A 13,987-nucleotide genomic window follows, 5' to 3' on the forward strand; every position below is an offset into this window, starting at 1 on the left:
CACTGCAGTGAGTCCAGAGAGTGCACTGTCACCACTGGGGATGCAGTGCAGTGAGTCCACAGAGTGCACTGGCACCACTGGGGATGCAGTGCAGTGAGTCCAGAGAGTGCACTGGCACCACTGGGGATGCACTACAGTGAATCCAGTGAGTGCACTGGCACCACTGGGGATACAGTGCAGTGAGTCCAGAGAGTGCACTGGCACCACTGGGGATGCACTACAGTGAGTCCAGAGAGTGCACTGGCACCACTGGGGATGCACTGCAGTGAGTCCAGAGAGTGCAATGGCACCACTTGGGATGCAGTGCAGTGAGTCCAGAGAGTGCACTGGCACCACTGGGGATGCACTGCAGTGAGTCCAGAGAGTGCACTGGCACCACTGGGGATGCAGTGCATTGAGTCCAGAGAGTACACTGGCACCAGGGTGATGCAGTGCAGTGAGTCCAGAGAGTGCACTGGCACCACTGGGGATGCACTGCAGTGAGTCCAGAGAGTACACTGGCACCAGGGTGATGCAGTGCAGTGAGTCCAGAGAGTGCACTGGCACCACTGGGGATGCACTGCAGTGAGTCCAGAGAGTGCACTGGCACCACTGGGGATGTGTCCAGTGAGTCCAGTGAGTGCACTGGCACCACTGGGAATGCAGTGCAGTGAGTCCAGAGAGTGCACTGGCACCACTGGGGATGCAGTGCAGTCAGTCCAGTGAGTCCACTGGCACCACTGGGGGTGCAGTACAGTGAGTCCAGAGAGTGCACTGGCACCACTGGGGATGCACTGCAGTGAGTCCAGAGAGTGCACTGGCACCACTGGGGATGCAGTGCATTGAGTCCAGAGAGTACACTGGCACCAGGGTGATGCAGTGCAGTGAGTCCAGAGAGTGCACTGGCACCACTGGGGATGCACTGCAGTGAGTCCAGAGAGTACACTGGCACCAGGGTGATGCAGTGCAGTGAGTCCAGAGAGTGCACTGGCACCACTGGGGATGTACTGCAGTGAGTCCAGAGAGTGCACTGGCACCACTGGGGATGTGTCCAGTGAGTCCAGTGAGTGCACTGGCACCACTGGGAATGCAGTGCAGTGAGTCCAGAGAGTGCACTGGCACCACTGGGGATGCAGTGCAGTCAGTCCAGTGAGTGCACTGGCACCACTGGGGGTGCAGTACAGTGAGTCCAGAGAGTGCACTGGCACCAATGGGGATGCACTGCAGTGAGTCCACAGAGTGCACTAGCACCACTGGGGATGCAGTGCAGTGAGTCCAGAGAGTGCGCTGGAACCACTGGGGATGCAGTAAAGTGAGTCCAGAGAGTGCACTGGCACCACTGCGGATGCAGTGCAGTGAGTCCAGAGAGTGCACTGGCACCAGTGGGGATGCACTGCAGTGAGTCCAGTGAGTGCACTGGCACCACTGGGGATGCAGTGCAGTGAGTCCAGAGAGTGCACTAGCACCACTGGGGAAGCAGTGCAGTGAGTCCAGAGAGTGCAGTGGCACCACTAGGGATGCAGTGCAGTGAGTCCAGAGAGTGCACTGGCAGCACAGGGGATGCAGTGCAGTGTGTCCAGAGAGTTCACTGGCACCACTGGGGATGCAGTTCAGTGAGTCCAGAGAGTGCACGGGCACAACTGGGGATGCAGTGCAGTGAGTCCAGAGAGTGCACTGGCACCACTGAGAATGCACTTCAGTGAGTCCAGAGAGTGCACTGGCACCACTGGGGATGCAGTGCAGTGAGTCCAGAGATTGCACTGGCACCACTGGGGATGCAGTGCTGTGACTCCAGAGAGCGCACAGGCACCACTGGGGATGCAGTGCAGTGAGTCCAGAGAGTGCACTGGCACCACTGGGGATGCACTGCAGTGAGCCCAGAGAGTGCACTGGCACCAGTGGGGATGCACTGCAGTGAGTCCAGTGAGTGCACTGGCACCACTGGGGAAGCAGTGCAGTGAGTCCAGAGAGTGCAGAGGCACCACTGGTGATGCAGTTTAGTGAGTCCAGAGAGTGCACTGGCACCACTGGGGATGCAGTGCAGTGAGTCCAGTGAGTGTACTGGCACCACTGGGGATGCACTGCAGTGAGTCCAGAGAGTGTACTGGCACCACTGGGGATGCACTTCAGTGAGTCCAGAGAGTGCACTGGCACCACTGGGGATGCACTGCAGTGAGTCCAGAGAGTGCACTGGCACCACTGGGGATGCAGTGCTGTGACTACAGAGAGTGCACTGGCACCACTGGGGATGCAGTGCAGTGAGTCCAGAGAGTGCACTGGCACCACTGGGGATGCGGTGCCGGGAGTCCAGAGAGTGCTTTGGCACCAGTGGGGATGCAGTGCAGTTACTCCAGAGAGTGCACTGGCACCACTGGGGATGCAGTGCAGTGAGTCCAGAGAGTGCACTGGCACCACTGGGGATGCACTTCAGTGAGTCCAGAGAGTGCACTGTCACCACTGGGGATGCACTGCAGTGAGTCCAGAGAGTGCACTGTCACCACTGGGGATGCAGTGCAGTGAGTCCACAGAGTGCACTGGCACCACTGGGGATGCAGTGCAGTGAGTCCAGAGAGTGCACTGGCACCACTGGGGATGCACTGCAGTGAATCCAGTGAGTGCACTGGCACCACTGGGGATACAGTGCAGTGAGTCCAGGGAGTGCACTGGCACCACTGGGGATGCATTGCAGTGAGTCCAGAGAGTGCACTGGCACCACTGGGGATGCATTGCAGTGAGTCCAGAGAGTGCACTGGCACCACAGATGATGCAGTACAGTGCGTCCAGTGAGTGCACTGGCACCACTGGGGATGTAGTGCAGTGACTCGAGAGAGTGCACTTGCACCACTGGGGATGCAGTGCAGTGAGTCCAGAGAGTGCACTGGCACCACTGGGGATACAGTGCAGTGAATCCAGTGAGTGCACTGGCACCACTGGGGATGCAGTGCAGTGAGTCCAGAGAGTGCACTGGCACCACTGGGGATGCATTGCAGTGAGTCCAGAGAGTGCACTGGCACCACTGGGGATGCAGTGCAGTGAGTCCAGAGAGTGCACTGGCACCACTGGGGATGCACTGCAGTGAGTCCAGAGAGTGCACTGGCACCACTGGGGATGCACTGCAGTGAGTCCAGAGAGTGCACTGGCACCACTGGTGATGCACTGCAGTGAGTCCAGAGATTGCACTGGCACCACTGTGGATGCAGTGCAGTGAGTCCAGAGACTTCACTGGCACCACTGGGAATGCAGAGAAGTGAGTGCAGAGAGTGCACTGGCACCACTGGGGATGCAGTGCAGTGAGTCCAGAGAGTGCACTGGCACCACTGGGGATGCAGTGCAGTGAATCCAGAGAGTGCACTGGCACCACCTGTGATGCAGTGCAGTGAGTCCAGAGAGTGCACTGGCACCAATGGGGCTGCAGTGCAGTGAGTCCAAAGAGTGCACTGGCACCACTGGGAATGCAGTGCAGTGAGTCCAGAGAGTGCACTGGCAGCACTGGGGATGCACTGCAGTGAGTCCAGAGAGTGCACTGGCACCACTGGGGATGCACTTCAGTGAGTCCAGAGAGTGCACTGGCACCACTGGGGATGCAGTGCATTGAGTCCAGAGAGTGCACTGGCACAACTAGGGATGCACTTCAGTGAGTCCAGAGAGTGCACTGACACCACTGGGGATGCAGTGCAGTGAGTCCAGAGAGTGCACTGGCACCACTGGGGATGCACTGCAGTGAGTCCAGAGAGTACACTGGCACCAGTGGGGATGCAGTGCAGTGAGTCCAGAGAGTGCACTGGCACCAGTGGGGATGTGTCCAGTGAGTCCAGTGAGTGCACTGGCACCACTGGCGATGCAGTGCAGTGAGTCCAGAGAGTACACTGGCACCAGTGGGGATGCAGTGCAGTGAGTCCAGAGACTTCACTGGCACCACTGGGAATGCAGAGAAGTGAGTGCAGAGAGTGCACTGGCACCACTGGGGATGCAGTGCAGTGAGTCCAGAGAGTGCACTGGCACCACTGGGGATGCAGTGCAGTGAATCCAGAGAGTGCACTGGCACCACTGGGGATGCAGTGCAGTGAGTCCAGAGAGTGCACTGGCACCACTGGGGATGCACTTCAGTGAATCCAGAGAGTGCACTGGCACCACCTGTGATGCAGTGCAGTGAGTCCAGAGAGTGCACTGACACCACTGGGGATGCAGTGCAGTGAATCCAGAGAGTGCACTGGCACCACATGTGATGCAGTGCAGTGAGTCCAGAGAGTGCACTGGCACCAATGTGGCTGCAGTGCAGTGAGTCCAAAGAGTGCACTGGCACCACTGGGAATGCACTGCAGTGAGTCCAGAGAGTGCACTGGCACCACTGGTGATGCAGTACAGTGAGTCCAGAGAGTGCACTGGCACCACTGGGGATGCACTGCAGTGAGTCCAGAGAGTGCACTGGCACCACTGGGGATGCACTTCAGTGAGTCCAGAGATTGCACTGGCACCACTGGGGATGCAGTGCACTGAGTCCAGAGAGTGCACTGGCACCACTGGGGATGCAGTGCATTGAGTCCAGAGAGTGCACTGGCACAACTGGGGATGCACTTCAGTGAGTCCAGAGAGTGCACTGACACGACAGGGGATGCAGTGCAGTGAGTCCAGAGAGTGCACTGGCACCACTGGGGATGCACTGCAGTGAGTCCAGAGAGTGCTCTGGCACCACTGGGGATGCAGTGCAGTGAGTCCAGAGAGTGCACTGGCACCACTGGGGATGCAGTGCAGTGAGTCCAGAGAGTGCACTGGCACCACTGGGGATGCAGTCCAGTGAGTCCAGTGAGTGCACTGGCACCACTGGGGATGCAGCGCAGTGACTGCAGAGAGTACACTGGCACCACCGGGGATTCACTGCAGTGAGTCCAGAGAGTGCACTGGCACCACCTGTGATGCAGTGCAGTGAGTCCAGTGAGTGCACTGGCACCACTGGGGATGCAGTGCTGTGACTCCAGAGAGCGCACTGGCACCACTGGGGATGCAGTGCAGTCAGTCCAGTGAGTGCACTGGCACCACTGGGGGTGCAGTACAGTGAGTCCAGAGAGTGCACTGACACCACTGGGGATGCAGTGCAGTGAGTCCAGTGAGTGCACTGGCACCACTGGGCATGCAGTGCAGTGAGTCCAGAGAGTGCACTGGCACCACTGGGGATGCAGTGCAGTGAGACCAGAGAGTGCACTGGCACCACTGGGGATGCACTGCAGTGAGTCCAGAGAGTGCAATGGCACCACTGCGGATGCACTGCAGTGAGTCCAGAGAGTGCACTGGCACCACTGGGGATGCAGTACAGTGAGTCCAGAGAGTGCACTGGCACCAGTGGGGATGCAGTACAGTGAGTCCACAGAGTGCACTGGCACCACTGGACATGCAGTGCAGTGAGTCCAGAGAGTGCACTGGCACCACTGGGGATGCACTTCAGTGACTCCAGAGAGTGCACTGGCACCACTGGGGATGCAGTGCAGTGAGTCCAAAGACTTCACTGGCACCACTGGGGATGCAGTGCAGTGAGTCCAGAGAGTGCACTGGAACCACTGGGGATGCAGTGAAGTGAGTGCAGAGAGTGCACTGGCACCACTGGGGATGCACTGCAGTGAGTCCAGAGAGTGCACTGGCACCACTGGGGATGCACTACAGTGAGTCCAGAGAGTGCACTGCCACCACTGGGGATGCAGTGCAGTGAGTCCAGAGAGTGCACTGGCACCACTGGGGATGCAGTGCAGTGAGTCCAGTGAGTGTACTGGCACCACTGGGGATGCACTTCAGTGAGCCCAGAGAGTGCACTGGCACCACTGAGAATGCACTTCAGTGAGTCCAGAGAGTGCACTGGCACCACTGGGGATGCACTGCAGTGAGTCCAGAGAGTGCACTAGCACCACTGGGGATGCAGTGCAGTGAATCCTGTGAGTACACTGGCACCACTGGGGATGCAGTGCAGTGAGTCCAGAGAGCTCACTGGCACCACTGGGGATGCAGTGCAGTGAGTCCAGAGAGTGCACTGGCACCACTGGAGATGCAGTACAGTGAGTCCAGTGAATGCACTGGAACCACTGGGGATGCAGTGCAGTGAGTCCAGAGAGTGCACTGGCACCACTGGTGATGCAGTACAGTGAGTCCAGTGAGTGCACTGGTACCACTGGGCCTGCAGTGCAGTGAGTCCAGAGAGTGCACTGGCACCACTGGGGATGCAGTGCAGTGAGTCCAGAGAGTGCACTGGCACCACCGATGATGCAGTACAGTGAGTCCAGTGAGTGCACTGGCACCACTGGGGATGTAGTGCAGTGACTCGAGAGAGTGCACTGGCACCACTGGGGATGCAGTGCAGTGAGTCCAGAGAGTGCACTGGCACCACTGGGGATGCAGTGCAGTGAGTCCAGAGAGTGCACTGGCAGCAGTGGGGATGCAGTGCAGTGAGTCCAGAGACTTCACTGGCACCACTGGGGATGCAGTGCAGTGAGTCCAGAGAGTGCACTGGCAGCACTGGGGATGCAGTGCAGTGAGTCCAGAGACTTCACTGGCACCACTGGGGATGCAGTGCAGTGAGTCCAGAGAGTGCATTGGCACCACTGGGGATGCAGTGCAGTGAGTCCAGAGAGTGCACTGGCACCACTGGGGATGCAGTGCAGTGAGTCCAGAGAGTGCACTGGCAGCAGTGGGGATGCAGTGCAGTGAGTCCAGAGACTTCACTGGCACCACTGGGGATGCAGTGCAGTGAGTCCAGAGAGTGCACTGGCAGCACTGGGGATGCAGTGCAGTGAGTCCAGAGACTTCACTGGCACCACTGGGGATGCAGTGCAGTGAGTCCAGAGAGTGCATTGGCACCACTGGGGATGCAGTGCAGTGAGTCCAGAGAGTGCACTGGCACCACTGGGGATGCACTGCTGTGAGTCCAGAGAGTGCACTGGCACCACTGGTGATGCAGTACAGTGAGTCCAGAGAGTGCACTGGCACCACTGGGGATGCAGTGCAGTGAGTCCAGAGAGTGCACTGGCACCACTGGGGATGCACTACAGTGAGTCCAGAGATTGCACTGGCACCACTGGGGATGCAGTGCAGTGAGTCCAGAGAGTGCACTGGCACCACTGGGGATGCAGTGCAGTGAGTGCAGAGAGTGCACTGGCACCACTGGGGATGCACTTCAGTGAGTACAGAGAGTGCACTGACACCACTGCGGATACAGTGCAGTGAGTCCAGAGAGTGCACTGGCACCACTGGGAATGCAGTGCAGTGAGTCCAGAGAGTGCTCTGGCACCACTGGGGATGCAGTGCAGTGAGTCCAGAGAGTACACTGGCACCACTGGGGATGCAGTGCAGTGAGTCCAGAGAGTGCACTGGCACCACAGGGGATGTAGTGCATTGAGTCCAGAGAGTGCACTGGCACCACCTGTGTTGCAGTACAGTGTGTCCAGTGAGTGCACTGGCACCACTGGGGATGCAGTGCTGTGACTCCGGAGAGCGCACTGGCACCACTGGGGATGCAGTGCAGTCAGTCCAGTGAGTGCACTGGCACCACTGGGGATGCAGTGCAGTGAGTGCAGAGAGTGCAATGGCACCACTGGTGATGCACTTCAGTGAGTCCAGAGAGTGCACTGGCACCACTGGGGATGCAGTGCAGTGAGTCCAGAGATTGCACTGGCACCACTGGGGATGCAGTGCTGTGACTCCAGAGAGCGCACTGGCACCACTGTGGATGCAGTGCAGTGAGTGCAGAGAGTGCACTGGCACCACTGGGGATGGAGTGCAGTGAGTCCAGAGAGTGCACTGGCACCACTGGGGATGCACTGCAGTGAGTCCAGAGAGTGCACTGGCACCACTGGGGATGCACTGCAGTGAGTCCAGAGAGTGCACTGGCACCACTGGGGATGCTGTGCAGTGAGTCCAGAGAGTGCACTGGCACCACTGGGGATGCACTGCAGTGAGTCCAGCGAGTGCACTGGCACCACTGGGGATGCAGTGCTGTGACTCCAGAGAGCGCACTGGCACCACTGGGGATGCAGTGCAGTGAGTGCAGAGAGTGCACTGGCACCACCATTGGGATGCACTTCAGTGAGTTCAGAGAGTGCACTGGCACCACTGGGGATGGGTTTCAAGCCAACTGCATTAACCGCTCATGCTTCTTTCTTATGAGACGTTAGTAAACCAATTACATAGCCTTGTCAAGACTAAATCACAGGTAAAAATCCTGTACATCTCATGTGGCCAACCACTCCCAACTAGGATTCCAAGAACCAGGAGGTTCGGTGAAAATAGGGCTAGTGCTATTAGAGGGGTGATTATTAGGGTAAGCCCTAAGCTGTCTTTAATGGAGAAGTGTGGGTGGAATGGGATTTTGTCGCAGTCTGATACGATTCCTAGTGGGTTATTTGAGCCTGATTCGTGTAGGAAGGTTAGGTGGACTAGGGTGATTCCTGCAATTAGGAAGGGCAGTAGGAAGTGGATGGCGAAGAATCGGGTTAAGGTTGGATTGTCTACTGAGAATCCTCCTCAGGCTCATTCTACTAGAGTTTGCCCAATGTACGGGATGGCTGAGAATAGGTTGGTGATTACGGTGGCCCCTCAGAATGACATTTGTCCTCATGGTAGGACATACCCTACGAAGGCAGTTGCTATTAGGGTGAGTAGGAGGATTACTCCTGTGTTTCAGGTTTCTTTGTATAGGTAGGAGCCGTAGTAGAGGCCTCGTCCGATGTGTAAGTAGATGCAGATAAAGAAGAGCAAAGCACCGTTGGCGTGGAGGTTGCGGATGAGCCATCCGTACTGGACGTCTCGGCATGTGTGAGCTACTGAGGAGAAGGCGAGTGAAGTGTCTGCGGTGTAGTGTATGGCTAGTAGCAGGCCTGTTAGGATTTGTGTGGCTAAGCAGATGGCTAGAAGGGAGCCGAAGTTTCATCAGGCAGAGATGTTGGAGGGGGCGGGTAGGTCGATTAGGGAGTTGTTGATTATTTTTAGTAGGGGATGGGATTTGCGGATGTTAGGGGCCATTAGTGAGTCTGTGTGTTATTAGGATTATTACCAGGATGGAGAGGGCGAAGGATCCTAGGTAGGCCTTAATTAGCCCTGTGTGTATTGAGGTTGCGGCTTTGCTTGCGGCTACTTGTAGTTCAGCAAGGCCCTCTGGCCCTATTTTTTTGAGTCAGGAGAGGTCGATCAAGTGTAGGGCAATGTTTTGTCCCTTTTCTAGTAGGTTTTTGGAGAAGAATCGGTGTACTAGGGGGTTGAAGTACCCTAATGCAGAGGAGAAGTTTATGAGGGGGTTTGGTTTGGGGTGAGTGAGGGTGTGTGTTATGTTCGATAGTTCTAGGGCTAGGATGATTCCTAGGATTGTTATGAGGATGGCAGCGGTTTTGGTGATAAGGGGTATGGTTATTGGGGGGGTTTTGGTTGGTGTGATGAAAGAGGTAATGATTATTCCTGCTGTAATGCTGCCTAGGGCGAGTCGGGTTAGGGGGGCGGTGATTAGTGGGTTGTTTTCGTTTATTGATACTATTGGGGGGATTCGGGTTTGTCCAGCTTGGACTAGGATGGTTATGCGGATGCTGTAGGTTGCGGTGAATGCTGTGGCTATAAGGGTTAGGAGTAGGGCTCAAGTATTTAGGTATGATGTGTTTAAGCTTTCGATGATGAGGTCTTTTGAGTAGAATCCGGCTAGGAATGGGGTTCCTATCAGCGCCAGGTTTCCGATGGTTAGGCAGGAAGTAGTGACTGGGAGTATTTTCTGTAGGCCTCCTATCTTTCGGATATCTTGTTCTCCGTTTAGGTTGTGGATGATAGACCCTGAGCATAGGAATAGTATGGCTTTAAAGAAGGCATGGGTTGAGATGTGTAGGAAGGCTAGTTGTGGGAGGTTTAGTCCGATAGTGACTATTATTAGTCCTAGTTGGCTGGATGTTGAGAAAGCAATGATTTTTTTGATGTCATTTTGGGTTAGGGCGCATGTGGCAGCGAATAGGGTTGATAGAGCACCTAGGCATAGGCAGGCAGTTAGGGCTGTCTGGTTGGTGGCTAGCAGGGGGTGCATGCGGATGAGCAGGAAGATTCCGGCTACTACTATGGTACTGGAGTGCAGTAGGGCTGATACTGGGGTGGGGCCTTCTATTGCTGCGGGCAGTCATGGGTGGAGTCCAAATTGGGCGGATTTTCCTGCGGCTGCGAGGATTAATCCTATGAGGGGGAGGATTGGGGTTTGGTGGGGGTGTACGGCTTGTTGGATCTCTCAGGTGTTGAATGTTGAAGCTAGTCATGCTATGCTCAGGGTCAGTCCGATGTCTCCGATTCGGTTGTAGATTACGGCTCGTAGGGCGGCGGTGTTGGCATCTGCTCGGCCTTGTCATCAGCCGATGAGAAGGAAGGACATGATTCGTACTCCTTCCCAGCCTACGAATAGGAGGAATATGTTGTTTGCGGTTGTTAGGAGGAGTATGGCGACTAGGAATGTCAGTAGGTAGGTGAAAAATTTTGTTACGTATGGCTCTGAGGCCATGTATCATATGGCGAATTGTAGGATTGATCATGTTACAAATAGGGCGATTGGAAGAAATGTTATTGAGTATTGGTCTATTTTTAGGCTCAGGGGGATTTTAAAGTTTATAATGAATTTTCACTCCCAGTGGCAGGTGACAGATTCTACTCCCGAGTAGATGAATGCGGTTGTAGGGGCTAGGCTAATTAGGAATGCGGTTTTAACAGCGCGGGTGGTGGCTTGTGGGGTGTTTTTAAAGTTTTTAAATAGAAATGGCAGGATGATTGGGGTTAGGAGGATTGTCAGCGTGAGTAGTGTGAGGGAGTTGATTAGTAGTGTGGGGTTCACTACTTTTACTTGGATTTGCACCAAGATGGGTGGTTCCTAAGACCAGTGGATTGCTGTTATCCTTTAAAAGTAAGGGGGCTGAGGTTTTAGGCTCAGATGTAAGAGTTAGCAGCTCTTGTTGGTTAAACCCTCCCCTCGGCAGGTAAGAAGGTTTGAACTTCTATTCTTAGAATCACAGTCTAATGTTTGGTTTAAACTATACTTGCATGAGGGGATTCCGGAGATCAGTTCGGGTTTGAGGATTAGGAGGAATATTGGGATAATGTGGAGTGTTATGAGCAGGTGTTCTCGCGTGGTTGAGTTTTGCATAGATGTGATGTGGGAGGGGATTGAGCCTCGTTGGGTCATTAGTAGTATGAATAAGGTGTAGGAGGCGGTTAGTAGGGTTGCGATTCCTGTTAGGATGATCGTGAAGGCAGATCAGTTGAATAAGGTGATTATAATGGTTAGCTCTGCTATGAGGTTTGTTGTTGGGGGTAAGGCTATGTTTGTTAGATTGGCCAGCAATCATCAGGTAGCTATGAGTGGTAGGAGAGGTTGTAGGCCTCGTGTGAGTAGTAGAATTCGGCTGTGCGTACGTTCATAGTTTGTGTTGGCTAGGCAGAATAGTATGGAGGAAGTTAGTCCATGGGAAATTATTAGGATCATTGCCCCTGAGAATGATCAGTGGGTTTGGATTATTCCTGCGGCGATAACTAGGCCTATGTGGCTAACGGATGAATAAGCGATTAGTGATTTTAGGTCTGTCTGTCGTAGGCAGATTGAGCTAGTCATTAGGGCGCCTCATAGGGCCAGGGTTAGGAAGGGGTAGTGCAGGAGGTTGGACAGTGGGCCCATAAATAGAGTGACTCGTATAATTCCGTATCCTCCTAGCTTTAGTAGTAGGGCGGCGAGGAGTATTGAGCCTGCGATGGGTGCTTCTACGTGGGCTTTTGGCAGTCAGAGGTGTAGGCCGTATAGTGGGGCTTTTACTATGAATGCTATGAGCAGTGCTAGACCTGATAGTATTCCTGTCCATGAGGTGGATAGGGTTGGGTGGGTTAGTTGTAGGGTTGGCAGGTGCAGGGTGCCAATTTTCACGTATAGGTGTATGATTGTGATTAGCAGGGGTAGAGAGCTTACTGGCGTGTAGAATAGCAGGTAGATGCCAGCGCTTAGGCGTTCTGGTTGGTTCCCCCATCGGGTGATTAAGATTAGGGTGGGAATGAGGGTTGCTTCAAATGAGATGTAAAATAGTGCTAGTTCTGTGGTGGAAAAGGCTAGTAGGATGAATGGCTGGACTGCGACTAAGGTTGAGATAAAGATTCGTTTGCGTTGTAGGGGTTCTTGTTGCAGGTGGTTTTGGCTTGCTATGATTATGAGTGGGAGTAGTCAGCAGGATAGTACTAGGAGGGGGGATGAGATTTGGTCAATTCCTGTTCAGTTGGATAAAAATTTGTAGGGGTAGTAGGTTGGGATTAATCACTGTAGGCTTAGGGCAGCGATTAGGAGGCTGTATAAGGTGGTGTTAGTCCATAGAAATTTTGGTGGAGACAGCAGGGCTGTTGGAAGAAGTATGATTGTGGGTAGGATGATTTTTAGCATTGCAGGAGGTTTAGGTTGTGTAGATGGTCGGAGCCATGTGTGCGGGTGGAGGCTACTAGGATGGCCAGGCCTGTGCCCGCCTCACACGCTGAGAAGGTTAGCATGAGAATTGGTACCATGGTGAATGAGGAGACTTGGTTTTCGATGGATCATATTGATAGGCCTACGAATATCGATAATATTATGCTTTCAAGGCATAGTAGGGCGGATACTAGGTGGGTTCGGTGGAAGGCTAGTCCTAGTCCGCTGAAAATGAAGGCTGAGTAGAAGCTTAAATGTAGGGGCGACATAAGAAAGTTACAGGGTTGGCTGTAATCTGCTGGGTCGAAACCAGCTATCTTTTTGGTTAGACTAACTTTCTGTTATTCTGCTCATTCTAGGCCCCCTTGAATTCACTCGTAGGCCAGTCCGAGTGTTAGGAGAAGGAGGATCACTACAGTTCAGGTGAGGGTCATTAGGGGGGATTGGAGTTGGACGGCTCATGGCAGGGGGAGTAGGAGGGCGATTTCTAGGTCGAATAGGACGAACAGGATGGCTACTGAGGAAGAATCGGACTGAGAATGGTAATCGAGCAGATCCAAGAGGGTCGAATCCACATTCGTACGGTGAGAGTTTCTCTGAGTCGGGGTTTATTTGGGCGAGTCAGAAGTTTAATGCGGTTAGGGCGGCGCTTAGGATTGATGATAGGGCGAATATGAACATGAGTGCGTTCATTGCTCTCCTCTGGGTTTATACCAGATTCTAGAGATTGGAAGTCAATTGTAATTAATATACTAGAAGAGCAAGATCCTCATCAGTAGATGGTTATGTAGAGGAATAGTCAGATGACGTCTACGAAGTGTCAGTATCAGGCTGCTGCCTCGAATCCGAAGTGGTGGTCTGATGTAAAGTGGAACTTGATCAGTCGGAAGAGGCAGACGGTCAGGAAGGAGGATCCGATGATTACGTGGAGTCCGTGGAATCCAGTGGCAACGAAGAAGGTAGATCCGTAGACGCTATCGGCGATTGAGAATGGGGCTTCGTGGTATTCTATTGCTTGTAGGGCTGTGAAGTAGAATCCCAGGAGGATCGTTAGGGTTAGGGCGTGGATGGCGTGTTTTCGGTTTCCTTCTGTGATGCTGTGATGGGCTCACGTTACGGTAACGCCTGAGGCTAGTAGGATGGCTGTGTTTAGTAGGGGGACTTCTATCGGGTTGAGTGGTTTAATTCCTGTTGGGGGTCATTGGCCTCCTAGTTCTGGGGTTGGGGCCAGGCTCGAGTGGAAGAACGCTCAGAAGAACCCTAAGAAGAAGAATGCTTCGGATGTGATGAAAAGGATTATGCCGTATCGTAGGCCTTTTTGGACTGTGGGAGTGTGATGGCCTTGGAAGGTGCTTTCTCGTACAATGTCTCGTCATCATTGGAGTATTACTAGGAGTATTGAGATGAGGCCTAGGGTTAGTAGTATGGATGAGTTGTAGTGGAATCACATGATTAATCCTGAGGTTGTGAGTAGGGCGGCGGCTGCCCCGAAGATTGGTCAAGGGCTTGGGTCAACTATGTGGTATGAGTGTGCTTGGTGTGCCATTAGATGTTTTCTTGTAAGTATAGGCTTAGAAG

General features: G+C 54.0%; 2 long non-coding RNA genes across 8 annotated transcripts in view; one reads left to right on the forward strand and one right to left on the reverse strand.

The window, feature by feature from the left end:
- The window catches only part of LOC308197137, a 494,297-nt gene that overhangs the window by 352,594 nt on the left and 127,716 nt on the right, over positions 1 to 13,987 (reverse strand). The window lies entirely within an intron of this gene.
- The window catches only part of LOC308197139, a 391,025-nt gene that overhangs the window by 329,747 nt on the left and 47,291 nt on the right, over positions 1 to 13,987 (forward strand). The gene's annotated exons all lie outside the window — the stretch shown is intronic.

The sequence above is a fragment of the Anser brachyrhynchus genome, assembly GCF_964034855.1.
Source record: "Anser brachyrhynchus genome assembly, chromosome: 6".
Taxonomy (NCBI): Eukaryota; Metazoa; Chordata; class Aves; order Anseriformes; family Anatidae; genus Anser; species Anser brachyrhynchus.